The following is a 20,018-nucleotide window of genomic DNA, read 5'->3' as shown; positions in this document are numbered from 1 at the left end:
GCTTAGGGTATTAGGCAAGCATGCAGGTAGGGTTATAGGATTGTGTTCGTAACTTCAGGTACTGGCCACCTCATCACTTGATTCCATAAATTGACACATTGTGCTGTGGGAAGCAGCTTACGGCCATACCACCCTGAGCACGCCTGACCTAGTCTGATCTCGGAAGCTAAGCAGGGCTGGGCTTGGTTAGTACTTGGATGGGAGACTGCCTGGGAATACCTGGTGCTGTAAGCCTTTCATTTTCATGTCATTGAACTGCTTTTGATTCAGAGAAGGGGTGTATTAAAAGACCCAAAGCAGCTGCCCATTAATGAGGGCACATTAAGGACATTGCTTTTGGCTGTTTTCACCAATGTCTTGTTCTGCTGGCTGAGGCCACCTACAACACACCAGGCCCTGTACTGGTTCCTCAGGCCATCTTCAAAAATCCTGGGCCCGTGCTGCTGGATAAATGCTAAACTGAGTCTTTGGCTTAGGGTATTAGGCAAGCATGCAGGTAGGGTTATAGGATTGTGTTCGTAACTTCAGGTACTGTCCACCGCATCACTTGATTCCATAAATTGACACATTGTGCTGTGGGCAGCAGCTTACGGCCATACCACCCTGAGCACTCCTGACCTCGTCTGATCTCGGAAGCTAAGCAGGGCTGGGCTTGGTTAGTACTTGGATGGGAGACTGCCTGGGAATACCTGGTGCTGTAAGCATTTCATTTTCATGTCATTGAACTGCTTTTGATCCAGAGAAGGGGTGTATTAAAAGACCCAAAGCAGCTGCCCATTAATGAGGGCACATTAACGACATTGCTTTTGGCTGTTTTCACCAATGTCTTGTTCTGCTGGCTGAGGCCACCTACAACACACCAGGGCCAGTGCTGCTGGCCGAGGCTAACTACACCACACCAGGCCCTGTGCTGGTTCCTGAGGCCATCTTCAAAAATCCAGGGCCTGTGCTGCTGGATAAATGCTAAACTGAGTCTTTGGGTTAGGGTATTAGGCAAGCCTGCAGGTAGGGTTATAGGATTGTGTTCGTAACTTCAGGTACTGGCCACCTCATCACTTGATTCCATAAATTGACACATTGTGTTCTGGGCAGCAGCTTACGGCCATACCACCCTGAGAACGCCTGACCTCGTCTTCTCTCGGAAGCTAAGCAGGGCTGGGCTTGGTTCGTACTTGGATGGGAGACTGCCTGGGAATACCTGGTGCTGTAAGCCTTTCATTTTCATGTCATTGAACTGCTTTTTATCCAGAGAAGGGGTGTATTAAAAGACCCAAAGCAGCTGCCCATTAATAAGGGCACATTAACGACATTGCTTTTGGCTGTTTTCACCAATGTCTTGTTCTGCTGGCTGAGGCCACCTACAACACACCAGGCCCTGTGCTGATTCCTGAGGCCATCTTCAAAAATCAAGGGCCCGTGCTGCTGGATAAATGCTAAACTGAGACTTTGGGTTAGGGTATTAGGCAAGCATGCAGGTAGGGTTATAGGATTGTGTTCGTAACTTCAGGTACTGGCCACCTCATCACTTGATTCCATAAATTGACACATTGTGCTGTGGGCAGCAGCTTACGGCCATACCACCCTGAGCACGCCTGACCTCGTCTGATCTCGGAAGCTAAGCAGGGCTGGGCTTGGTTAGTACTTGGATGGGAGACTGCCTGGGAATACCTGGTGCTGTAAGCCTTTCATTTTCATGTCATTGAACTGCTTTTGATCCAGAGAAGGGGTGTATTAAAAGACCCAAAGCAGCTGCCCATTAATGAGGGCACTTTAACGACATTGCTTTTGGCTGTTTTCACAAATGTCTTGTTCTGCTGGCTGAGGCCACCTACAACACACCAGGGCCAGTGCTGCTGGCCGAGGCTAACTACACCACACCAGGCCCTGTGCTGGTTCCTGAGGCCATCTTCAAAAATCCAGGGCCTGTGCTGCTGGATAAATGCTAAACTGAGTCTTTGGCTTAGGGTATTAGGCAAGCATGCAGGTAGGGTTATAGGATTGTGTTCGTAACTTCAGGTACTGGCCACCTCATCACTTGATTCCATAAATTGACACATTGTGCTGTGGGCAGCACCTTACGGCCATACCACCCTGAGCACGCCTGACCTCGTCTGATCTCGGAAGTTAAGCAGGGCTGGGCTTGTTTAGTACTTGGATGGAAGACTGCCTGGGAATACCTGGTGCTGTAAGCCTTTCATTTTCATGTCATTGAACTGCTTTTGATCCAGAGAAGGGGTGTATTAAAAGACCCAAAGCAGCTGCCCATTAATGAGGGCACATTAATGACATTGCTTTTGGCTGTTCTCACCAATGTCTTGTTCTGCTGGCTGAGGCCACCTACAACACACCAGGGCCAGTGCTGCTGGCCGAGGCTAACTACACCACACCAGGCCCTGTGCTGGTTCCTGAGGCCATCTTCAAAAATCCAGGGCCTGTGCTGCTGGATAAATGCTAAACTGATTCTTTGGCTTAGGGTATTAGGCAAGCCTGCAGGTAGTGTTATAGGATTGTGTTTGTAACTTCAGGTACTGGCCACCTCATCACTTGATTCCATAAATTGACACATTGTGTTCTGGGCAGCAGCTTACGGCCATACCACCCTGAGCACGCCTGACCTCGTCTTCTCTCGGAAGCTAAGCAGGGCTGGGCTTGGTTAGTACTTGGATGGGAGACTTCCTGGGAATACCTGGTGCTGTAAGCCTTTCATTTTCATGTCATTGAACTGCTTTTGATCCAGAGAAGGGGTGTATTAAAAGACCCAAAGCAGCTGCGCATTAATGAGGGCACATTAACGACATTGCTTTTGGCTGTTTTCACCAATGTCTTGTTCTGCTGGCTGAGGCCACCTACAACACACCAGGCCCTGTGCTGGTTCCTGAGGCCATCTTCAAAAATCCAGGGCCTGTGCTGCTGGATAAATGCTAAACTGAGTCTTTGGCTTAGGGTATTAGGCAAGCATGCAGGTAGGGTTATAGGATTGTGTTCGTAACTTCAGGTACTGGCCACCTCATCACTTGATTCCATAAATTGACACATTGTGCTGTGGGCAGCAGCTTACGGCCATACCACCCTGAGCACGCCTGACCTCGTCTGATCTCGGACGCTAAGCAGGGCTGGGCTTGGTTAGTACTTGGATGGGAGACTGCCTGGGAATACCTGGTGCTGTAAGCCTTTCATTTTCATGTCATTGAACTGCTTTTGATCCAAAGAAGGGGTGTATTAAAAGACCCAAAGCAGCTACCCATTAATGAGGGCACATTAAAGACATTGCTTTTGGCTGTTTTCACCAATGTCTTGTTCTGCTGGCTGAGGCTACCTACAACACACCAGGGCCAGTGCTGCTGGCCGAGGCTAACTACACCACACCAGGCCCTGTGCTGGTTCCTGAGGCCATCTTCAAAAATCCAGGGCCTGTGCTGCTGGATAAATGCTAAACTGAGTCTTTGGCTTAGGGTATTAGGCAAGCATGCAGGTAGGGTTATAGGATTGTGTTCGTAACTTCAGGTACTGGCCACCTCATCACTTGATTCCATAAATTGACACATTGTGCTGTGGGAAGCACCTTACGGCCATACCACCCTGAGCACGCCTGACCTCGTCTGATCTCGGAAGCTAAGCAGGGCTGGGTTTGGTTAGTACTTGAATGGGAGACTGCCTGGGAATACCTGGTGCTGTAAGCCTTTCATTTTCATGTCATTGAACTGCTTTTGATCCAGAGAAGGGGTGTATTAAAAGACCCAAAGCAGCTGCCCATTAATGAGGGCACATTAACGACATTGCTTTTGGCTGTTTTCACCAATGTCTTGTTCTGCTGGCTGATGCCACCTACAACACACCAGGGCCAGTGCTGCTGGCCGAGGCTAACTACACCACACCAGGCCCTGTGCTGGTTCCTGAGGCCATATTCAAAAATCCAGGGCCTGTGCTGCTGGATAAATGCTAAACTGAGTCTTTGGCTTAGGGTATTAGGCAAGCCTGCAGGTAGGGTTATAGGATTGTGTTCGTAACTTCAGGTACTGGCCACCTCATCACTTGATTCCATAAATTGACACATTGTGTTCTGGGCAGCAGCTTACGGCCATGCCACCCTGAGCACGCCTGACCTCGTCTTCTCTCGGAAGCTAAGCAGGGCTGGGCTTGGTTAGTACTTGGATGGGAGACTGCCTGGGAATACCTGGTGCTTTAAGCCTTTCATTTTCATGTCATTGAACTGCTTTTGATCCAGAGAAGGTGTGTATTAAAAGACCCAAAGCAGCTGCACATTAATGAGGGCACATTAATGAGGGCACATTAACGACATTGCTTTTGGCTGTTTTCACCAATGTCTTGTTCTGCTGGCTGAGGCCACATACAACACACCAGGGCCAGTGCTGCTGGCCGAGGCTAACTACACCACACCAGGCCCTGTGCTGGTTCCTGAGGCCATCTTCAAAAATCCAGGGCCTGTGCTGCTGGATAAATGCTAAACTGAGTCTTTGGCTTAGGGTATTAGGCAAGCATGCAGGTAGGGTTATAGGATGGTGTTCGTAACTTCAGGTACTGGCCACCTCATCACTTGATTCCATAAATTGACAAATTGTGCTGTGGGCAGCAGCTTACGGCCATACCACCCTGAGCACGCCTGACCTCGTCTGATCTCGGAAGCTAAGCAGGGCTGGGCTTGGTTAGTACTTGGATGGGAGACTGCCTGGGAATACCTGGTGCTGTAAGCCTTTCATTTTCATGTCATTGAACTGCTTTTGATCCAGAGAAGGGGTGTATTAAAAGACCCAAAGCAGCTGCCCATTAATGAGGGCACATTAACGACATTGCTTTTGGCTGTTTTCACCAATGTCTTGTTCTGCTGGCTGAGGCCACCTACAACACACCAGGCCCTGTGCTGGTTCCTGAGGCCATCTTCAAAAATCCAGGGCCCGTGCTGCTGGATAAATGCTAAACTGAGTCTTTGGGTTAGGGTATTAGGCAAGCATGCAGGTAGGGTTATAGGATTGTGTTCGTAACTTCAGGTACTGGCCACCTCATCACTTGATTCCATAAATTGACACATTGTGCTGTGGGCAGCAGCTTACGGCCATACCACCCTGAGCACGCCTGACTTCGTCTGATCTCGGAAGCTAAGCAGAGCTGGGCTTGGTTAGTACTTGAATGGGAGACTGCCTGGGAATACCTGGTGCTGTAAGCCTTTCATTTTCATGTCATTGAACTGCTTTTGATCCAGAGAAGGGGTGTATTAAAAGACCCAAAGCAGCTGCCCATTAATGAGGGCACATTAACGACATTGCTTTTGGCTGTTTTCACCAATGTCTTGTTCTGCTGGCTGAGGCCACCTACACCACACCAGGCCCTGTGCTGGTTCCTGAGGCCATCTTCAAAAATCCAGGGCCCATGCTGCTGGATAAATGCTAAACTGAGTCTTTGGCTTAGGGTATTAGGCAAGCATGCAGGTAGGGTTATAGGATTGTGTTCGTAACTTCAGGTACTGGCCACCTCATCACTTGATTCCATAAATTGACACATTGTGCTGTGGGCAGCAGCTTACGGCCATACCACCCTGAGCACGCCTGACCTCGTCTGATCTCGGAAGCTAAGCAGGGCTGGGCTTGGTTAGTACTTGGATGGGAGACTGCCTGGGAATACCTGGTGCTGTAAGCCTTTCATTTTCATGTCATTGAACTGCTTTTGATCCAGAGAAGGGGTGTATTAAAAGACCCAAAGCAGCTGCCCATTAATGAGGGCACATTAACGACATTGCTTTTGGCTGTTTTCACCAATGTCTTGTTCTGCTGGCTGAGGCCACCTACAACACACCAGGGCCAGTGCTGCTGGCCGAGGCTAACTACACCACACCAGGCCCTGTGCTGGTTCCTGAGGCCATCTTCAAAAATCCAGGGCCTGTGCTGCTGGATAAATGCTAAACTGAGTCTTTGGCTTAGGGTATTAGGCAAGCATGCAGGTAGGGTTATAGGATTGTGTTCGTAACTTCAGGTACGGGCCACCTCATCGCTTGATTCCATAAATTGACACATTGTGCTGTGGGTAGCAGCTTACGGCCATACCACCCTGAGCACGCCTGACCTCGTCTGATCTCGGAAGCTAAGCAGGGCTGGGCTTGGTTAGTACTTGGATGGGAGACTGCCTGGGAATACCTGGTGCTGTAAGCCTTTCATTTTCATGTCATTGAACTGCTTTTGATCCAGAGAAGGGGTGTATTAAAATACCCAAAGCAGCTGCCCATTAATGAGGGCACATTAACGACATTGCTTTTGGCTGTTTTCACCAATGTCTTGTTCTGCTGGCTGAGGCCACCTACAACACACCAGGGCCAGTGCTGCTGGCCGAGGCTAACTACACCACACCAGGCCCTGTTCTGTTTCCTGGGGCCATCTTCAAAAATCCAGGCCCTGTTCTGCTGGATAAATGCTAAACTGAGTCTTTGGCTTAGGGTATTAGGCAAGCATGCAGGTAGGGTTATAGGATTGTGTTCGTAACTTCAGGTACTGGCCACCTCATCACTTGATTCCATAAATTGACACATTGTGCTGTGGGCAGCACTTTACTGCCATACCACCCTGAGCACGCCTGACCTCGTCTGATCTCGGAAGCTAAGCAGGGCTGGGCTTGGTTAGTACTTGGCTGGGAGACTGCCTGGGAATACCTGGTGCTGTAAGCCTTTCATTTTCATGTCATTGAACTGCTTTTGATCCAGAGAAGGGGTGTATTAAAAGACCCAAAGCAGCTGCCCATCAATGAGGGCACATTAACGACATTGCTTTTGGCTGTTTTCACCAATGTCTTGTTCTGCTGGCTGAGGCCACCTATAACACACCAGGGCCAGTGCTGCTGGCCGAGGCTAACTACACCACACCAGGCCCTGTTCTGGTTCCTGAAGCCATCTTCAAAAATCCAGGGCCTGTGCTGCTGGATAAATGCTAAACTGAGTCTTTGGGTTTGGGTATTAGGCAAGCATGCAGGCAGGGTTATAGGATTGTGTTCGTAACTTCAGGTACTGGCCACCTCATCACTTGATTCCATAAATTGACACATTGTGCTGTGGGCAGCAGCTTACGGCCATACCACCCTGAGCACGCCTGACCTCGTCTGATCTCGGAAGCTAAGCAGAGCTGGGCTTGGTTAGTACTTGGATGGGAGACTGCCTGGGAATACCTGGTGCTGTAAGCCTTTCATTTTCATGTCATTGAACTACTTTTGATCCAGAGAAGGGGTGTATTGAAAGACCCAAAGCAGCTGCCGATTAATGAGGGCACATTAACGACATTGCTTTTGGCTGTTTTCACCAATGTCTTGTTCTGCCTGCTGAGGCCACCTACAACACACCAGGGCCAGTGCTGCTGGTAGAGGCTAACTACACCACACCAGGCCCTGTGCTGGTTCCTGAGGCCATCTTCAAAAATCCAGGTCCTGTGCTGCTGGATAAATGCTAAACTGAGTCTTTGGGTTAGGGTATTAGGCAAGCATGCATGTAGGGTTATAGGATTGTGTTCGTAACTTCAGGTACTGGCCACCTCATCACTTGATTCCATAAATTGACACATTGTGCTGTGGGCAGCAGCTTACGGCCAAACCACCCTGAGCACGCCTGACCTCGTCTGATCTCGGAAGCTAAACAGGGCTGGGATTGGTTAGTACTTGGATGGGAGACTGCCTGGGAATACCTGGTGCTGTAAGCCTTTCATTTTCATGTCATTGAACTGCTTTTGATCCAGAGAAGGGGTGTATTAAAAGACCCAAAGCAGCTGCCCATTAATAAGGGCACATTAACGACATTGCTTTTGGCTGTTTTCACCAATGTCTTGTTCTGCTGGCTGAGGCCACCTACAACACACCAGGGCCAGTGCTGCTGGCCGAGGCTAACTACACCACACCAGGCCCTGTGCTGGTTCCTGAGGCCATCTTCAAAAATCCAGGTCCTGTGCTGCTGGATAAATGCTAAACTGAGTCTTTGGCTTAGGGTATTAGGCAAGCATGCAGGTAGGGTTATAGGATTGTGTTCGTAACTTCAGGTACTGGCCACCTCATCACTTGATTCCATAAATTGGCACATTGTGCTGTGGGCAGCAGCTTACGGCCAAACCACCCTGAGCACGCCTGACCTCGTCTGATCTCGGAAGCTAAGCAGAGCTGGGCTTGTTTAGTACTTGAAAGGTAGACTGCCTCGGAATACCTGGTGGTGTAAGCCTTTCATTTTCATGTCATTGAACTGCTTTTGATCCAGAGAAGGGGTGTATTAAAAGACCCAAAGCAGCTGCCCATTAATGAGGGCACATTAACGACATTGCTTTTGGCTGTTTTCACCAATGTCTTGTTCTGCTGGCTGAGGCCACCTACAACACACCAGGGCCAGTGCTGCTGGCCAAGGCTAACTACACCACACCAGGCCCTGTGCTGGTTCCTGAGGCCATCTTCAAAAATCCAGGGCCTGTGCTGCTAAACTGAGTCTTTGGGTTAGGGTATTAGGCAAGCATGCAGGTAGGGTTATAGGATTGTGTTCGTAACTTCAGGTACTGGCCACCTCATCACTTGATTCCATAAATTGACACATTGTGCTGTGGGCAGCAGCTTACGGCCATACCACCCTGAGCACGCCTGACCTCGTCTGATCTCGGAAGTTAAGCAGGGCTGGGCTTGGTTAGTACTTGGATGGGAGACTTCCTGGGAATACCTGGTGCTGTAAGCCTTTCATTTTCATGTCATTGAACTGCTTTTGATCCAGAGAAGGGGTGTATTAAAAGACCCAAAGCAGCTGCCCATTAATGAGGGCACATTAACGACATTGCTTTTGGCTGTTTTCACCAATGTCTTGTTCTGCTGGCTGAGGCCACCTACAACACACCAGGGCCAGTGCTGCTGGCCGAGGCTAACTACACCACACCAGGCCCTGTGCTGGTTCCTGAGGCCATCTTCAAAAATCCAGGGCCTGTGCTGCTGGATAAATGCTAAACTGAGTCTTTGGGTTAGGGTATTAGGCAAGCATGCAGGTAGGGTTATAGGATTGTGTTCGTAACTTCAGGTACTGGCCACCTCATCACTTGATTCCATAAATTGACACATTGTGCTGTGGGCAGCAGCTTACGGCCATACCACCCTGAGCACGCCTGACCTCGTCTGATCTCGGAAGCTAAGCAGGGCTGGGCTTGGTTAGTACTTGGATGGGAGACTGCCTGGGAATACCTGGTGCTGTAAGCCTTTCATTTTCATGTCATTGAACTGCTTTTGATCCAGAGAAGGGGTGTATTAAAAGACCCAAAGCACCTGCCCATTAATGAGGGCACATTAACGACATTGCTTTTGGCTGTTTTCACCAATGTCTTGTTCTGCTGGCTGAGGCCACCTACAACACACCAGGGCCAGTGCTGCTGGCCAAGGCTAACTACACCACACCAGGCCCTGTGCTGGTTCCTGAGGCCATCTTCAAAAATCCAGGTCCTGTGCTGCTGGATAAATGCTAAATTGACTGTTTGGGTTAGGGTATGAGGCAAGCATGCAGGTAGGGTTATAGGATTGTGTTCGTAACTTCAGGTACTGGCCACCTCATCACTTGATTCCATAAATTGACACATTGTGCTGTGGGCATCAGCTTACGGCCATACCACCCTGAGCACGCCTGACCTCGTCTGATCTCAGACGTTAAGCAGGGCTGGGCTTGTTTAGTACTTGGATGGGAGACTGCCTGGGAATACCTGGTGCTGTAAGCCTTTCATGTCATTGAACTGCTTTTGATCCAGAGAAGGGGTGTATTAAAAGACCCAAAGCACCTGCCCATTAATGAGGGCACATTAACGACATTGCTTTTGGCTGTTTTCACCAATGTCTTGTTCTGCTGGCTGAGGCCACATACAACACACCAGAGCCAGTGCCGCTGGCCGAGGCTAACTACACCATTCCAGGCCCTGTGCTGGTTCCTGAGGCCATCTTCAAAAATCCAGGGCCTGTGCTGCTGGATAAATGCTAAACTGAGTCTTTGGCTTACGGTATTAGGCAAGCATGCAGGTAGGGTTATAGGATTGTGTTCGTAACTTCAGGTACTGGCCACCTCATCACTTGATTCCATAAATTGACACATTGTGCTGTGGGCAGCAGCTTACGGCCATACCACCCTGAGCACCCCTGACCTCGTCTGATCTCGGAAGCTAAGCAGGGCTGGGCTTGGTTAGTACTTGGATGGGAGACTGCCTGGGAATACCTGGTGCTGTAAGCCTTTCATTTTCATGTCATTGAACTGCTTTTGATCCAGAGAAGGGGTGTATTAAAAGACCCAAAGCAGCTGCCCATTAATGAGGGCACATTAACGACATTGCTTTTGGCTGTTTTCACCAATGTCTTGTTCTGCTGGCTGAGGCCACCTACAACACACCAGGGCCAGTGCTGCTGGCCGAGGCTAACTACACCACACCAGGCCCTGTGCTGGTTCCTGAGGCCATCTTCAAAAATCCTGGGCCTGTGCTGCTGGATAAATGCTAAACTGAGTCTTTGGCTTAGGGTATTAGGCAAGCATGCAGGTAGGGTTATAGGATTGTATTCGTAACTTCAGGTACTGGCCACCTCATCACTTGATTCCATAAATTGAAACATTGTGTTGTGGGCAGCAGCTTACGGCCATACCACCCTGAGCACGCCTGACCTCGTCTGATTTCGGAAGCTAAGCAGGGCTGGGCTTGGTTAGTACTTGGATGGGAGACTGCCTGGGAATACCTGGTGCTGTAAGCCTTTCATTTTCATGTCATTGAACTGCTTTTGATCCAGAGAAGGGGTGTATTAAAAGACCCAAAGCAGCTGCCCATTAATGAGGGCACATTAACGACATTGCTTTTGGCTGTTTTCACCAATGTCTTGTTCTGCTGGCTGAGGCCACCTACAACACACCAGGGCCAGTGCTGCTGGCCGAGGCTAACTACACCACACCAGGCCCTGTGCTGGTTCCTGAGGCCATCTTCAAAAATCCAGGGCCCGTGCTGCTGGATAAATGCTAAACTGAGTCTTTGGGTTAGGGTATTAGGCAAGCATGCAGGTAGGGTTATAGGATTGTGTTCGTAACTTCAGGTACTGGCCACCTCATCACTTGATTCCATAAATTGACACATTGTGCTGTGGGCAGCAGCTTACGGCCATACCACCCTGAGCACGCCTGACCTCGTCTGATCTCGGAAGCTAAGCAGAGCTGGGCTATGTTAGTACTTGGATGGGAGACTAACTGGGAATACCTGGTGCTGTAAGCCTTTCATTTTCTTGTCATTGAACTGCTTTTGATCCAGAGAAGGGGTGTATTAAAAGACCCAAAGCAGATGCCCATTAATGAGGGCACATTAACAACATTGCTTTTGGCTGTTTTCACCAATGTCTTGTTCTGCTGGCTGAGGCTACCTACAACACACCAGGGCCAGTGCTGCTGGCCGAGGCTAACTACACCACACCAGGCCCTGTGCTGGTTCCTGAGGCCATCTTCAAAAATCCAGGGCCTGTGCTGCTGGATAAATGCTAAACTGAGTCTTTGGCTTAGGGTATTAGGCAAGCATGCAGGTAGGGTTATAGGATTGTGTTCGTAACTTCAGGTACTGGCCACCTCATCACTTGATTCCATAAATTGACACATTGTGCTGTGGGCAGCAGCTTACGGCCATACCACCCTGAGCACGCCTGACCTCGTCTGATCTCGGAAGCTAAGCAGGGCTGGGCTTGGTTAGTACTTGGATGGCAGACTGCCTGGGAATACCTGGTGCTGTAAGCCTTTCATTTTCATGTCATTGAACTGCTTTTGATCCAGAGAAGGGGTGTATTAAAAGACCCAAAGCAGCTGCCCATTAATGAGGGCACATTAACGACATTGCTTTTGGCTGTTTTCACCAATGTCTTGTTTTGCTGGCTGAGGCCATTTACAACACACCAGGGCCAGTGCTGCTGGCCGAGGCTAACTACACCACACCAGGCCCTGTGCTGGTTCCTGAGGCCATCTTCAAAAATCCAGGGCCTGTGCTGCTGGATAAATGCTAAACTGAGTCTTTGGCTTAGGGTATTAGGCAAGCATGCAGGTAGGGTTATAGGATTGTGTTCGTAACTTCAGGTACTGGCCACCTCATCACTTGATTCCATAAATTGACACATTGTGCTATGGGCAGCAGCTTACGGCCATACCACCCTGAGCACCCCTGACCTCGTCTGATCTCGGAAGCTAAGCAGGGCTGGGCTTGGTTAGTACTTGGATGGGAGACTTTCTGGGAATACCTGGTGCTGTAAGCCTTTCATTTTCATGTCATTGAACTGCTTTTGATCCAGAGAAGGGGTGTATTAAAAGACCCAAAGCAGCTGCCCATTAATGAGGGCACATTAACGACATTGGTTTTGGCTGTTTTCACCAATGTCTTGTTCTGCTGGCTGAGGCCACCTACAACACACCAGGGCCAGTGCTGCTGGCCGAGGCTAACTACACCACACCAGGCCCTGTGCTGGTTCCTGAGGCCATCATCAAAATTCCAGGGCCTGTGCTGCTGGATAAATGCTAAACTGAGTCTTTGGCTTAGGGTATTAGGCAAGCATGCAGGTAGGGTTATAGGATTGTGTTCGTAACTTCAGGTACTGGCCACCTCATCACTTGATTCCATAAATTGACACATTGTGCTGTGGGCAGCAGCTTACGGCCATACCACCCTGAGCACGCCTGACCTCGTCTGATCTCGGAAGCTAAGCAGGGCTGGGCTTGGTTAGTACTTGGATGGGAGACTGCCTGGGAATACCTGGTGCTGTAAGCCTTTCATTTTCATGTCATTGAACTGCTTTTGATCCAGAGAAGGGGTGTATTAAAAGACCCAAAGCAGATGCCCATTAATGATGGCACATTAACGACATTGCTTTTGGCTGTTTTCACCAATGTCTTGTTCTGCTGGCTGAGGCCACCTACAACAGACCAGGGCCAGTGCTGCTGGCCGAGGCTAACAACACCACACCATGCCCTGTGCTGGTTCCTGAGGCCATCTTCAAAAATCCAGGGCCTGTGCTGCTGGATAAATGCTAAACTGAGTCTTTGGCTTAGGGTATTAGGCAAGCATGCAGGTAGGGTTATAGGATTGTGTTCGTAACTTCAGGTACTGGCCACCTCATCACTTGATTCCATAAATTGACACATTGTGCTGTGGGCAGCAGCTTACGGCCATACCACCCTGAGCACGCCTGACCTCGTCTGATCTCGGAAGCTAAGCAGGGCTGGGCTTGGTTAGTACTTGGATGGGAGACTAACTGGGAATACCTGGTGCTGTAAGCCTTCCATTTTCATGTCATTGAACTGCTTTTGATCCAGAGAAGGGGTGTATTAAAAGACCCAAAGCAGATGCCCATTAATGAGGGCACATTAACAACATTGCTTTTGGCTGTTTTCACCAATGTCTTGTTCTGCTGGCTGAGGCCACCTACAAAACACCAGGGCCAGTGCTGCTGGCCGAGGCTAACTACACCACACCAGGCCCTGTGCTGGTTCCTGAGGCCATCTTCAAATTCCAGGTCCTGTGCTGCTGGATAAATGCTAAAATGAGTCTTTGGGTTAGGGTATTAGGCAAGCATGCAGGTAGGGTTATAGGATTGTGTTCGTAACTTCAGGTACTGGCCACCTCATCACTTGATTCCATAAATTGACACATTGTGCTGTGGGCAGCAGCTTACGGCCATACCACCCTGAGCACGCCTGACCTCGTCTGATCTCGGAAGCGAAGCAGGGCTGGGCTTGGTTAGTACTTGAATGGGAGACTAACTGGGAATACCTGGTGCTGTAAGCCTTTCATTTTCATGTCATTGAACTGCTTTTGATCCAGAGAAGGGGTGTATTAAAAGACCCAAAGCAGATGCCCATTAATGAGGGCACATTAACAACATTGCTTTTGGCTGTTTTCACCAATGTCTTGTTCTGCTGGCTGAGGCCACCTACAAAACACCAGGGCCAGTGCTGCTGGCCGAGGCTAACTACACCACACCAGGCCCTGTGCTGGTTCCTGAGGCCATCTTCAAATTCCAGGTCCTGTGCTTCTGGATAAATGCTAAAATGAGTCTTTGGGTTAGGGTATTAGGCAAGCATGCAGGTAGGGTTATAGGATTGTGTTCGTAATTTCAGGTACTGGCCACCTCATCACTTGATTCCATAAATTGAAACATTGTGCTGCGGGCAGCAGCTTACGGCCATACCACCCTGAGCACGCCTGACCTCGTCTGATCTCGGAAGCTAAGCAGGGCTGGCCTATGTTAGTACTTGGATGGGAGACTAACTGGGAATACCTGGTGCTGTAAGCCTTTCATTTTCATGTCATTGAACTGCTTTTGATCAAGAGAAGAGGTGTATTAAAAGACCCAAAGCAGATGCCCATTAATGAGGGCACATTAACAACATTGCTTTTGGCTGTTTTCACCAATGTCTTGTTCTGCTGGCTGAGGCCACCTACAACACACCAGGGCCAGTGCTGCTGGCCGAGGCTAACTACACCACACCAGGCCCTGTGCTGGTTCCTGAGGCCATCTTCAAAAATCCAGGGCCTGTGCTGCTGGATAAATGCTAAACTGAGTCTTTGGCTTAGGGTATTAGGCAAGCATGCAGGTAGGGTTATAGGATTGTGTTCGTAACTTCAGGTACTGGCCACCTCATCACTTGATTCCATAAATTGACACATTGTGCTGTGGGCAGCAGCTTACGGCCATACCACCCTGAGCACGCCTGACCTCGTCTGATCTCGGAAGCTAAGCAGGGCTGGGCTTGGTTAGTACTTGGATGGCAGACTGCCTGGGAATACCTGGTGCTGTAAGCCTTTCATTTTCATGTCATTGAACTGCTTTTGATCCAGAGAAGGGGTGTATTAAAAGACCCAAAGCAGCTGCCCATTAATGAGGGCACATTAACGACATTGCTTTTGGCTGTTTTCACCAATGTCTTGTTCTGCTGGCTGAGGCCACCTACAACACACCAGGGCCAGTGCTGCTGGCCGAGGCTAACTACACCACACCAGGCCCTGTGCTGGTTCCTGAGGCCATCTTCAAAAATCCAGGGCCTGTGCTGCTGGATAAATGCTAAACTGAGTCTTTGGCTTAGGGTATTAGGCAAGCATGCAGGTAGGGTTATAGGATTGTGTTCGTAACTTCAGGTACTGGCCACCTCATCACTTGATTCCATAAATTGACACATTGTGCTGTAGGGAGCAGCCTAGGGCCATACCACCCTGAGCACACCTGACCTCGTCTGATCTCGGAAGCTAAGCAGGGCTGGGCTTGGTTAGTACTTGGATGGGAGACTGCCTGGGAATACCTGGTGCTGTAAGCCTTTCATTTTCATGTCATTGAACTGCTTTTGATCCAGAGAAGGGGTGTATTAAAAGACCCAAAGCAGCTGCCCATTAATGAGGGCACATTAACGACATTGCTTTTGGCTGTTTTCACCAATGTCTTGTTCTGCTGGCTGAGGCCACTTACAACACACCAGGGCCAGTGCTGCTGGCCGAGGCTAACTACACTACACCAGGCCCTGTGCTGGTTCCTGAGGCCATCTTCAAAAATCCAGGGCCTGTGCTGCTGGATAAATGCTAAACTGAGTCTTTGGCTTAGGGTATTAGGCAAGCTTGCAGGTAGGGTTATAGGATTGTGTTCGTAACTTCAGGTACTGGCCACCTCATCACTTGATTCCATAAATTGACACATTGTGCTGTGGGCAGCAGCTTACGGCCATACCACCCTTAGCACGCCTGACCTCGTCTGATCTCAGAAGCTAAGCAGGGCTGGGCTTGTTTAGTACTTGGATGGGAGACTGCCTGGGAATACCTGGTGTTGTAAGCCTTTCATTTTCATGTCATTGAACTGCTTTTGATCCAGATAAGGGGTGTATAAGATAAGATAAGATAAGATAGAACTTTATTAATCCCTTGGGTAGGTTCCTCTGGGAAATTTGTTTTTCCAAAAAGCACAGCACCGACAGAAGTTACAGAGTCAAGAATATTATATATATATATATATATATATATACACACACACACACACATATATAAATACAAAGACATATATAGATAAAATATACAAAGGGGATAAATAGAATAAATAGGGATAAAAATAAAAATAAAAATACAAGTGAATTGCACATTTCAAGTATGATTGTTAACAAAAAGTATTGCACAAAGGTATTACACAGTGAAGAGAAGAGGCACTACAGCTTAGTTGTTCCCCCCTCCTTTGTCCTCCTGTTTCCCCTCCCTCTCCCCTCCAGAGAGGAGTTAAACAGTTTGATGGCGTGTGGGACAAAGGAGTTTTTAAGTCTGTTGGTTCTTGTCTTTGGGAGAAGCAACCTGTCACTGAACAGACTCTTCTGGTTGTTTATGGCCGTGTGCAGAGGATGCCCAGCATTGTCCACAATATCCAGCAGCTTCTTTAGTGTCCTTTTCTCTGCCACTGTCACCAGAGTGTCCAGCTTCATGCCAACCACAGAGCCAGCCTTCCTGATCAGTTTTTCCAGCCTGGATGAGTCCTTCTTTGCTGTGCTGCTCCCCCAGCACACCACAGCATAGAAAAGTACTCCAGCAACCACCGACTGGTAAAACATCCTCAGGAGCTTCCTGCAGATGTTAAAAGACCTCAGCCTCCTGAGGAAGTACAGTCGGCTTTGGGCTTTTTTGTACAGGTGCTCTGTGTTGCATGACCAGTCCAGTTTATTGTCCACCCACAGCCCGAGGTACTTGTACTTGTTGACCACCTCCACCTCCTCCCCCTCTATCTGAACCGGCAGTGGACCTGCTCTGGACCTCCCAAAGTCCACAACCAGTTCCTTAGTCTTTGAGGTGTTGAGTTGCAGGTGGTTTGTGTGACTCCATGTGACAAAGTTCCTCACCCGACTTCTGTACTCCTCTTCCTGATCATCCCAGATACACCCCATGATGGCTGTGTCGTCTGCAAACTTCTGAATGTGACATAATTCAGAGTTGTAGCAGAAGTCAGAGGTGTACAGGGTGAAGAGAAGAGGGGACAGCACAGTTCCCTGTGGTGCTCCTGTGCTGCTGACCACAGTGTCAGACGTGATGTCCTTCAGCCTGACGTACTGTGGCCTGTCGGTGAGGTAGTCGGAGATCCAAGCCACCAGGCAGGGGTCCACCTCCATCCTGTTCAGTTTCTCCTGGAGCAGACAGGGCCGGATGATATTAAAGGCACTGGAAAAGTCAAGAAACAGGATCCTGACCGTGCCTTTTCCCCCATCGAGGTGTGAGTGGGCTCTATGCAGGAGGTACAAGATGGCATCCTCCACTCCCACACCCGACTTGTAGGCGAACTGTAGTGGGTCCTGGGCCTGTTGTACCTGTGGTCGGAGGAGGTTGAGGAAGAGCCGCTCTAGAGTCTTCATAAGATGTGATGTCAGTGCCACCGGTCGGAAGTCATTCAGCTCATTGGGCCGGTTCCTTTTGGGGACCGGGACGATGCAGGATGTCTTCCATAGGGTGGGCACTCTCCCCAGTCGCAGACTGAGATTGAAGACTCGTTGTAGCGGCTCCCCAAGTTCAGCAGAACACGCCTTTAGCATCCTCGGACACACCTTGTCTGGACCTGCTGCCTTTCTGGGGCGAAGCTTCCTCAGTTGTCTCCTGACCTGATCCACTGTGACACTGGGAGATGATTGGAAGGAGGGGGGGGAAGATGTCCTGCTGCTGAGAGAGGGATTGGAGGAGGGGGGTGTCATCATAGTGTCAGGAAGGGGGGGAAGCAAGGGAGGTAGGAGAGTGGGGAGAGGGCTCTGTAGTGAAGGTGAGGGTGAGGGTGAGGGTGGGGGGGTTGTGGGCTGGTCAAACCTGTTGAAGAAGTTGTTGAGTTCGTTTGCCTTCTCCACAGTCCCCCCCACTGTGCTGTTCTTGGTGTTGTGGCCTGTGATGGTTTTCACACCATTCCAGACCTCCCTCATATTGTTCCTCTCCAACTTCTGCTCCACCTTCCTCCTGTAGGTGTCCTTTGCTTCCCTCAGGCAGCGTTTCACCTCCCGCTGTGCTGCTTTCATCTCCTCCTTCACTTTGCTCCTGAAAGCCTTCTTCTTCATGTTGAGGACAGCTTTGACTTCCTGTGTTACCCACGGTTTGTTATTAGGGTAACACCGTACCGTCTTAGCAGGGGCGACCGTGTCCACACAAAAGTTGAGGTAGTCTGTAAGACAGTGTGTCGCCCCCTCTATGTCCTCACCATGTGGGCTCAGAAGCACGTCCCAGTCTGTGGTGTCATAACAGTCTCTCAGAGCATCCTCTTTTTCTGGGGTCCATCTCCTGATGGAGCGTGTTGTGACAGGCTGCCTTTGGACGAGGGGTGTGTATTGTGGCTGTAGGTAAACCAGGTTGTGGTCTGACTTCCCTAGTGGGGGGAGGGGGGTGGCTCTGTATGCATCTCTCACATTAGCATACAGTAGGTCAATTGTCCTGTTGCTCCTTGTGGGACAATTCACAAACTGGTGAAAAGCAGCCAGAGTAGAATCCAGTGTGGCATGATTAAAGTCTCCAGATATAATAATGAAAGCTTCGGGGTGTTGTGTCTGGAGTCTTGCTGTGACTGTGTGTATTTTCTCACAGGCAGCTGTTGCGTCGGCCCTCGGAGGGATGTAAACACACACACAGATCACATGACTGAACTCCCGAGGTAGATAATATGGCCGCAAGCTAACAGCTAGCAGCTCCAGGTCCGGACGGCATACCGAAACTTTAACGGAGACGTGTCCGGGGTTGCAGTATCTGTTGTTAACGTAGACAATGAGTCCCCTACCTCTGCTTTTTCCGCTGGCCTGCGTGTCCCTATCGGCTCTCACGGATGTGAAACCGCATAGGTCTATGTTAGCTTGTGGCGTTAGCTCGGTTAGCCACGTCTCCGTGAAGATAAACAAACTGCACTCACGGTATAGTCGGTGGTTGTTCAGAGCACACAGTTCGTCCATTTTATTCGGTAGCGAGTTCACGTTGCCCATTATCACTGTCGGGATTGATGGTTTGAATCGCCTCCGGTGATCCGCTTTTCTCGCTCCAGCCTTGCAGCCTCTGTAGCTCCTCTTTATCTCAGCCGGGATGTTGTGTCGCATGCCGGTCTGTCCCTTTGTTCTTAGAGCCAGCAGCTCCGCTCTCGAGTAGATGAAGGAGCTGGTTCCAGAAGTTTTAAAAAGTGCATTATCCATCTTGTATCGCTATATCTAAGAGGTAGAAGTACAGTAACTAGAGGAAGGTGAAATAAAGTTTGAAAGCCTAGTCTAAAAAAGTTAAAAGTTAAGAAAAAGTGCGGTGTTGCAGAGCTACTTGGAAAGGCTGCCGTCACTCCAGCGCCATCTTGAATGAAATACTATAGTATTAAAAGACCCAAAGCAGATGCCCATTAATGAGGGCACATTAACAACATTGCTTTTGGCTGTTTTCACCAATGTCTTGTTCTGCTGGCTGAGGCCACCTACAACACACCAGGGCCAGTGCTGCTGGCCGAGGCTAACTACACCACACAAGGCCCTGTGCTGGTTCCTGAGGCCATCTTCAAAAATCCATGGCCTGTGATGCTGGATAAATGCTAAACTGAGTCTTTGGGTTAGGGTATTAGGCAAGCATGCAGGTAGGGTTATAGGATTGTGTTCGTAACTTCAGGTACTGGCCACCTCATCACTTGATTCCATAAATTGACACATTGTGCTGTGGGCAGCAGCTTACGGCCATACCACCCTGAGCACGCCTGATCTCGGAAGCAAAGCAGGGCTGGGCTTGGTTAGTACTTGGATGGGAGACTGCCTGGGAATACCTGGTGCTGTAAGCCTATCATTTTTATGTCATTGAACTGCTTTTGATCCAGAGAAGGGGTGTATTAAAAGACCCAAAGCAGATGCCCATTAATGAGGGCACATTAACAACATTGCTTTTGGCTGTTTTCACCAATGTCTTGTTCTGCTGGCTGAGGCTACCTACAACACACCAGGGCCAGTGCTGCTGGCCGAGGCTAACTACACCACACCAGGCCCTGTGCTGGTTCCTGAGGCCATCTTCAAAAATCCAGGG

The 20,018-nt window shown here is 49.5% G+C and overlaps 7 non-coding genes and 26 pseudogenes across 7 annotated transcripts; 32 read left to right on the top strand and 1 right to left on the bottom strand.

Moving 5' to 3' along the window:
* Positions 1-115: 115 nt before the first annotated feature.
* Positions 116-234, top strand: LOC148105305 (5S ribosomal RNA; annotated as a pseudogene).
* Positions 235-585: 351 nt separating this feature from the next.
* LOC148105304 (5S ribosomal RNA) lies at positions 586-704 on the top strand (annotated as a pseudogene).
* Positions 705-1,094: 390 nt separating this feature from the next.
* Positions 1,095-1,213, top strand: LOC148105303 (5S ribosomal RNA; annotated as a pseudogene).
* A 351-nt stretch (positions 1,214-1,564) lies between these two features.
* On the top strand, positions 1,565-1,683 carry LOC148105302 (5S ribosomal RNA). Its single transcript, XR_015718839.1, has one exon. It is a non-coding gene; the product is annotated as a 5S ribosomal RNA (ribosomal RNA).
* Positions 1,684-2,073: 390 nt separating this feature from the next.
* On the top strand, positions 2,074-2,192 carry LOC148105301 (5S ribosomal RNA; annotated as a pseudogene).
* A 390-nt stretch (positions 2,193-2,582) lies between these two features.
* LOC148105300 (5S ribosomal RNA) lies at positions 2,583-2,701 on the top strand (annotated as a pseudogene).
* A 351-nt stretch (positions 2,702-3,052) lies between these two features.
* LOC148105299 (5S ribosomal RNA) lies at positions 3,053-3,171 on the top strand (annotated as a pseudogene).
* Positions 3,172-3,561: 390 nt separating this feature from the next.
* Positions 3,562-3,680, top strand: LOC148105298 (5S ribosomal RNA; annotated as a pseudogene).
* A 390-nt stretch (positions 3,681-4,070) lies between these two features.
* Positions 4,071-4,189, top strand: LOC148105297 (5S ribosomal RNA; annotated as a pseudogene).
* Positions 4,190-4,593: 404 nt separating this feature from the next.
* On the top strand, positions 4,594-4,712 carry LOC148105296 (5S ribosomal RNA). The gene has a single exon (XR_015718838.1). It is a non-coding gene; the product is annotated as a 5S ribosomal RNA (ribosomal RNA).
* Positions 4,713-5,063: 351 nt separating this feature from the next.
* On the top strand, positions 5,064-5,182 carry LOC148105295 (5S ribosomal RNA; annotated as a pseudogene).
* Positions 5,183-5,533: 351 nt separating this feature from the next.
* On the top strand, positions 5,534-5,652 carry LOC148105294 (5S ribosomal RNA). The gene has a single exon (XR_015718837.1). It is a non-coding gene; the product is annotated as a 5S ribosomal RNA (ribosomal RNA).
* A 390-nt stretch (positions 5,653-6,042) lies between these two features.
* On the top strand, positions 6,043-6,161 carry LOC148105293 (5S ribosomal RNA). The gene has a single exon (XR_015718836.1). It is a non-coding gene; the product is annotated as a 5S ribosomal RNA (ribosomal RNA).
* A 390-nt stretch (positions 6,162-6,551) lies between these two features.
* On the top strand, positions 6,552-6,670 carry LOC148105292 (5S ribosomal RNA; annotated as a pseudogene).
* A 390-nt stretch (positions 6,671-7,060) lies between these two features.
* Positions 7,061-7,179, top strand: LOC148105291 (5S ribosomal RNA; annotated as a pseudogene).
* Positions 7,180-7,569: 390 nt separating this feature from the next.
* LOC148105290 (5S ribosomal RNA) lies at positions 7,570-7,688 on the top strand (annotated as a pseudogene).
* An 888-nt stretch (positions 7,689-8,576) lies between these two features.
* Positions 8,577-8,695, top strand: LOC148105289 (5S ribosomal RNA). The gene has a single exon (XR_015718852.1). It is a non-coding gene; the product is annotated as a 5S ribosomal RNA (ribosomal RNA).
* A 390-nt stretch (positions 8,696-9,085) lies between these two features.
* LOC148105288 (5S ribosomal RNA) lies at positions 9,086-9,204 on the top strand. Its single transcript, XR_015718835.1, has one exon. It is a non-coding gene; the product is annotated as a 5S ribosomal RNA (ribosomal RNA).
* A 390-nt stretch (positions 9,205-9,594) lies between these two features.
* On the top strand, positions 9,595-9,713 carry LOC148105287 (5S ribosomal RNA; annotated as a pseudogene).
* A 384-nt stretch (positions 9,714-10,097) lies between these two features.
* On the top strand, positions 10,098-10,216 carry LOC148105286 (5S ribosomal RNA; annotated as a pseudogene).
* Positions 10,217-10,606: 390 nt separating this feature from the next.
* LOC148105285 (5S ribosomal RNA) lies at positions 10,607-10,725 on the top strand (annotated as a pseudogene).
* Positions 10,726-11,115: 390 nt separating this feature from the next.
* LOC148105284 (5S ribosomal RNA) lies at positions 11,116-11,234 on the top strand (annotated as a pseudogene).
* Positions 11,235-11,624: 390 nt separating this feature from the next.
* Positions 11,625-11,743, top strand: LOC148105283 (5S ribosomal RNA; annotated as a pseudogene).
* Positions 11,744-12,133: 390 nt separating this feature from the next.
* On the top strand, positions 12,134-12,252 carry LOC148105282 (5S ribosomal RNA; annotated as a pseudogene).
* A 390-nt stretch (positions 12,253-12,642) lies between these two features.
* On the top strand, positions 12,643-12,761 carry LOC148105281 (5S ribosomal RNA). Its single transcript, XR_015718834.1, has one exon. It is a non-coding gene; the product is annotated as a 5S ribosomal RNA (ribosomal RNA).
* Positions 12,762-13,151: 390 nt separating this feature from the next.
* Positions 13,152-13,270, top strand: LOC148105280 (5S ribosomal RNA; annotated as a pseudogene).
* Positions 13,271-13,659: 389 nt separating this feature from the next.
* Positions 13,660-13,778, top strand: LOC148105279 (5S ribosomal RNA; annotated as a pseudogene).
* Positions 13,779-14,167: 389 nt separating this feature from the next.
* Positions 14,168-14,286, top strand: LOC148105278 (5S ribosomal RNA; annotated as a pseudogene).
* Positions 14,287-14,676: 390 nt separating this feature from the next.
* On the top strand, positions 14,677-14,795 carry LOC148105277 (5S ribosomal RNA; annotated as a pseudogene).
* A 390-nt stretch (positions 14,796-15,185) lies between these two features.
* On the top strand, positions 15,186-15,304 carry LOC148105276 (5S ribosomal RNA; annotated as a pseudogene).
* A 390-nt stretch (positions 15,305-15,694) lies between these two features.
* On the top strand, positions 15,695-15,813 carry LOC148105275 (5S ribosomal RNA; annotated as a pseudogene).
* A 1,963-nt stretch (positions 15,814-17,776) lies between these two features.
* The window catches only part of LOC148105271 (uncharacterized), a 3,422-nt pseudogene continuing 1,180 nt past the window's right edge, over positions 17,777-20,018 (bottom strand).
* LOC148105274 (5S ribosomal RNA) lies at positions 19,671-19,779 on the top strand (annotated as a pseudogene).

The sequence above is a fragment of the Neolamprologus brichardi genome, chromosome 3 (genome assembly GCF_056152115.1).
Source record: "Neolamprologus brichardi isolate AB-2024 chromosome 3, ASM5615211v1, whole genome shotgun sequence".
NCBI classification, from domain to species: Eukaryota; Metazoa; Chordata; class Actinopteri; order Cichliformes; family Cichlidae; genus Neolamprologus; species Neolamprologus brichardi.
The sequence above is the reverse complement of the archived record's forward strand: the minus strand, read 5'-3'. Positions and strand labels throughout refer to the sequence as shown.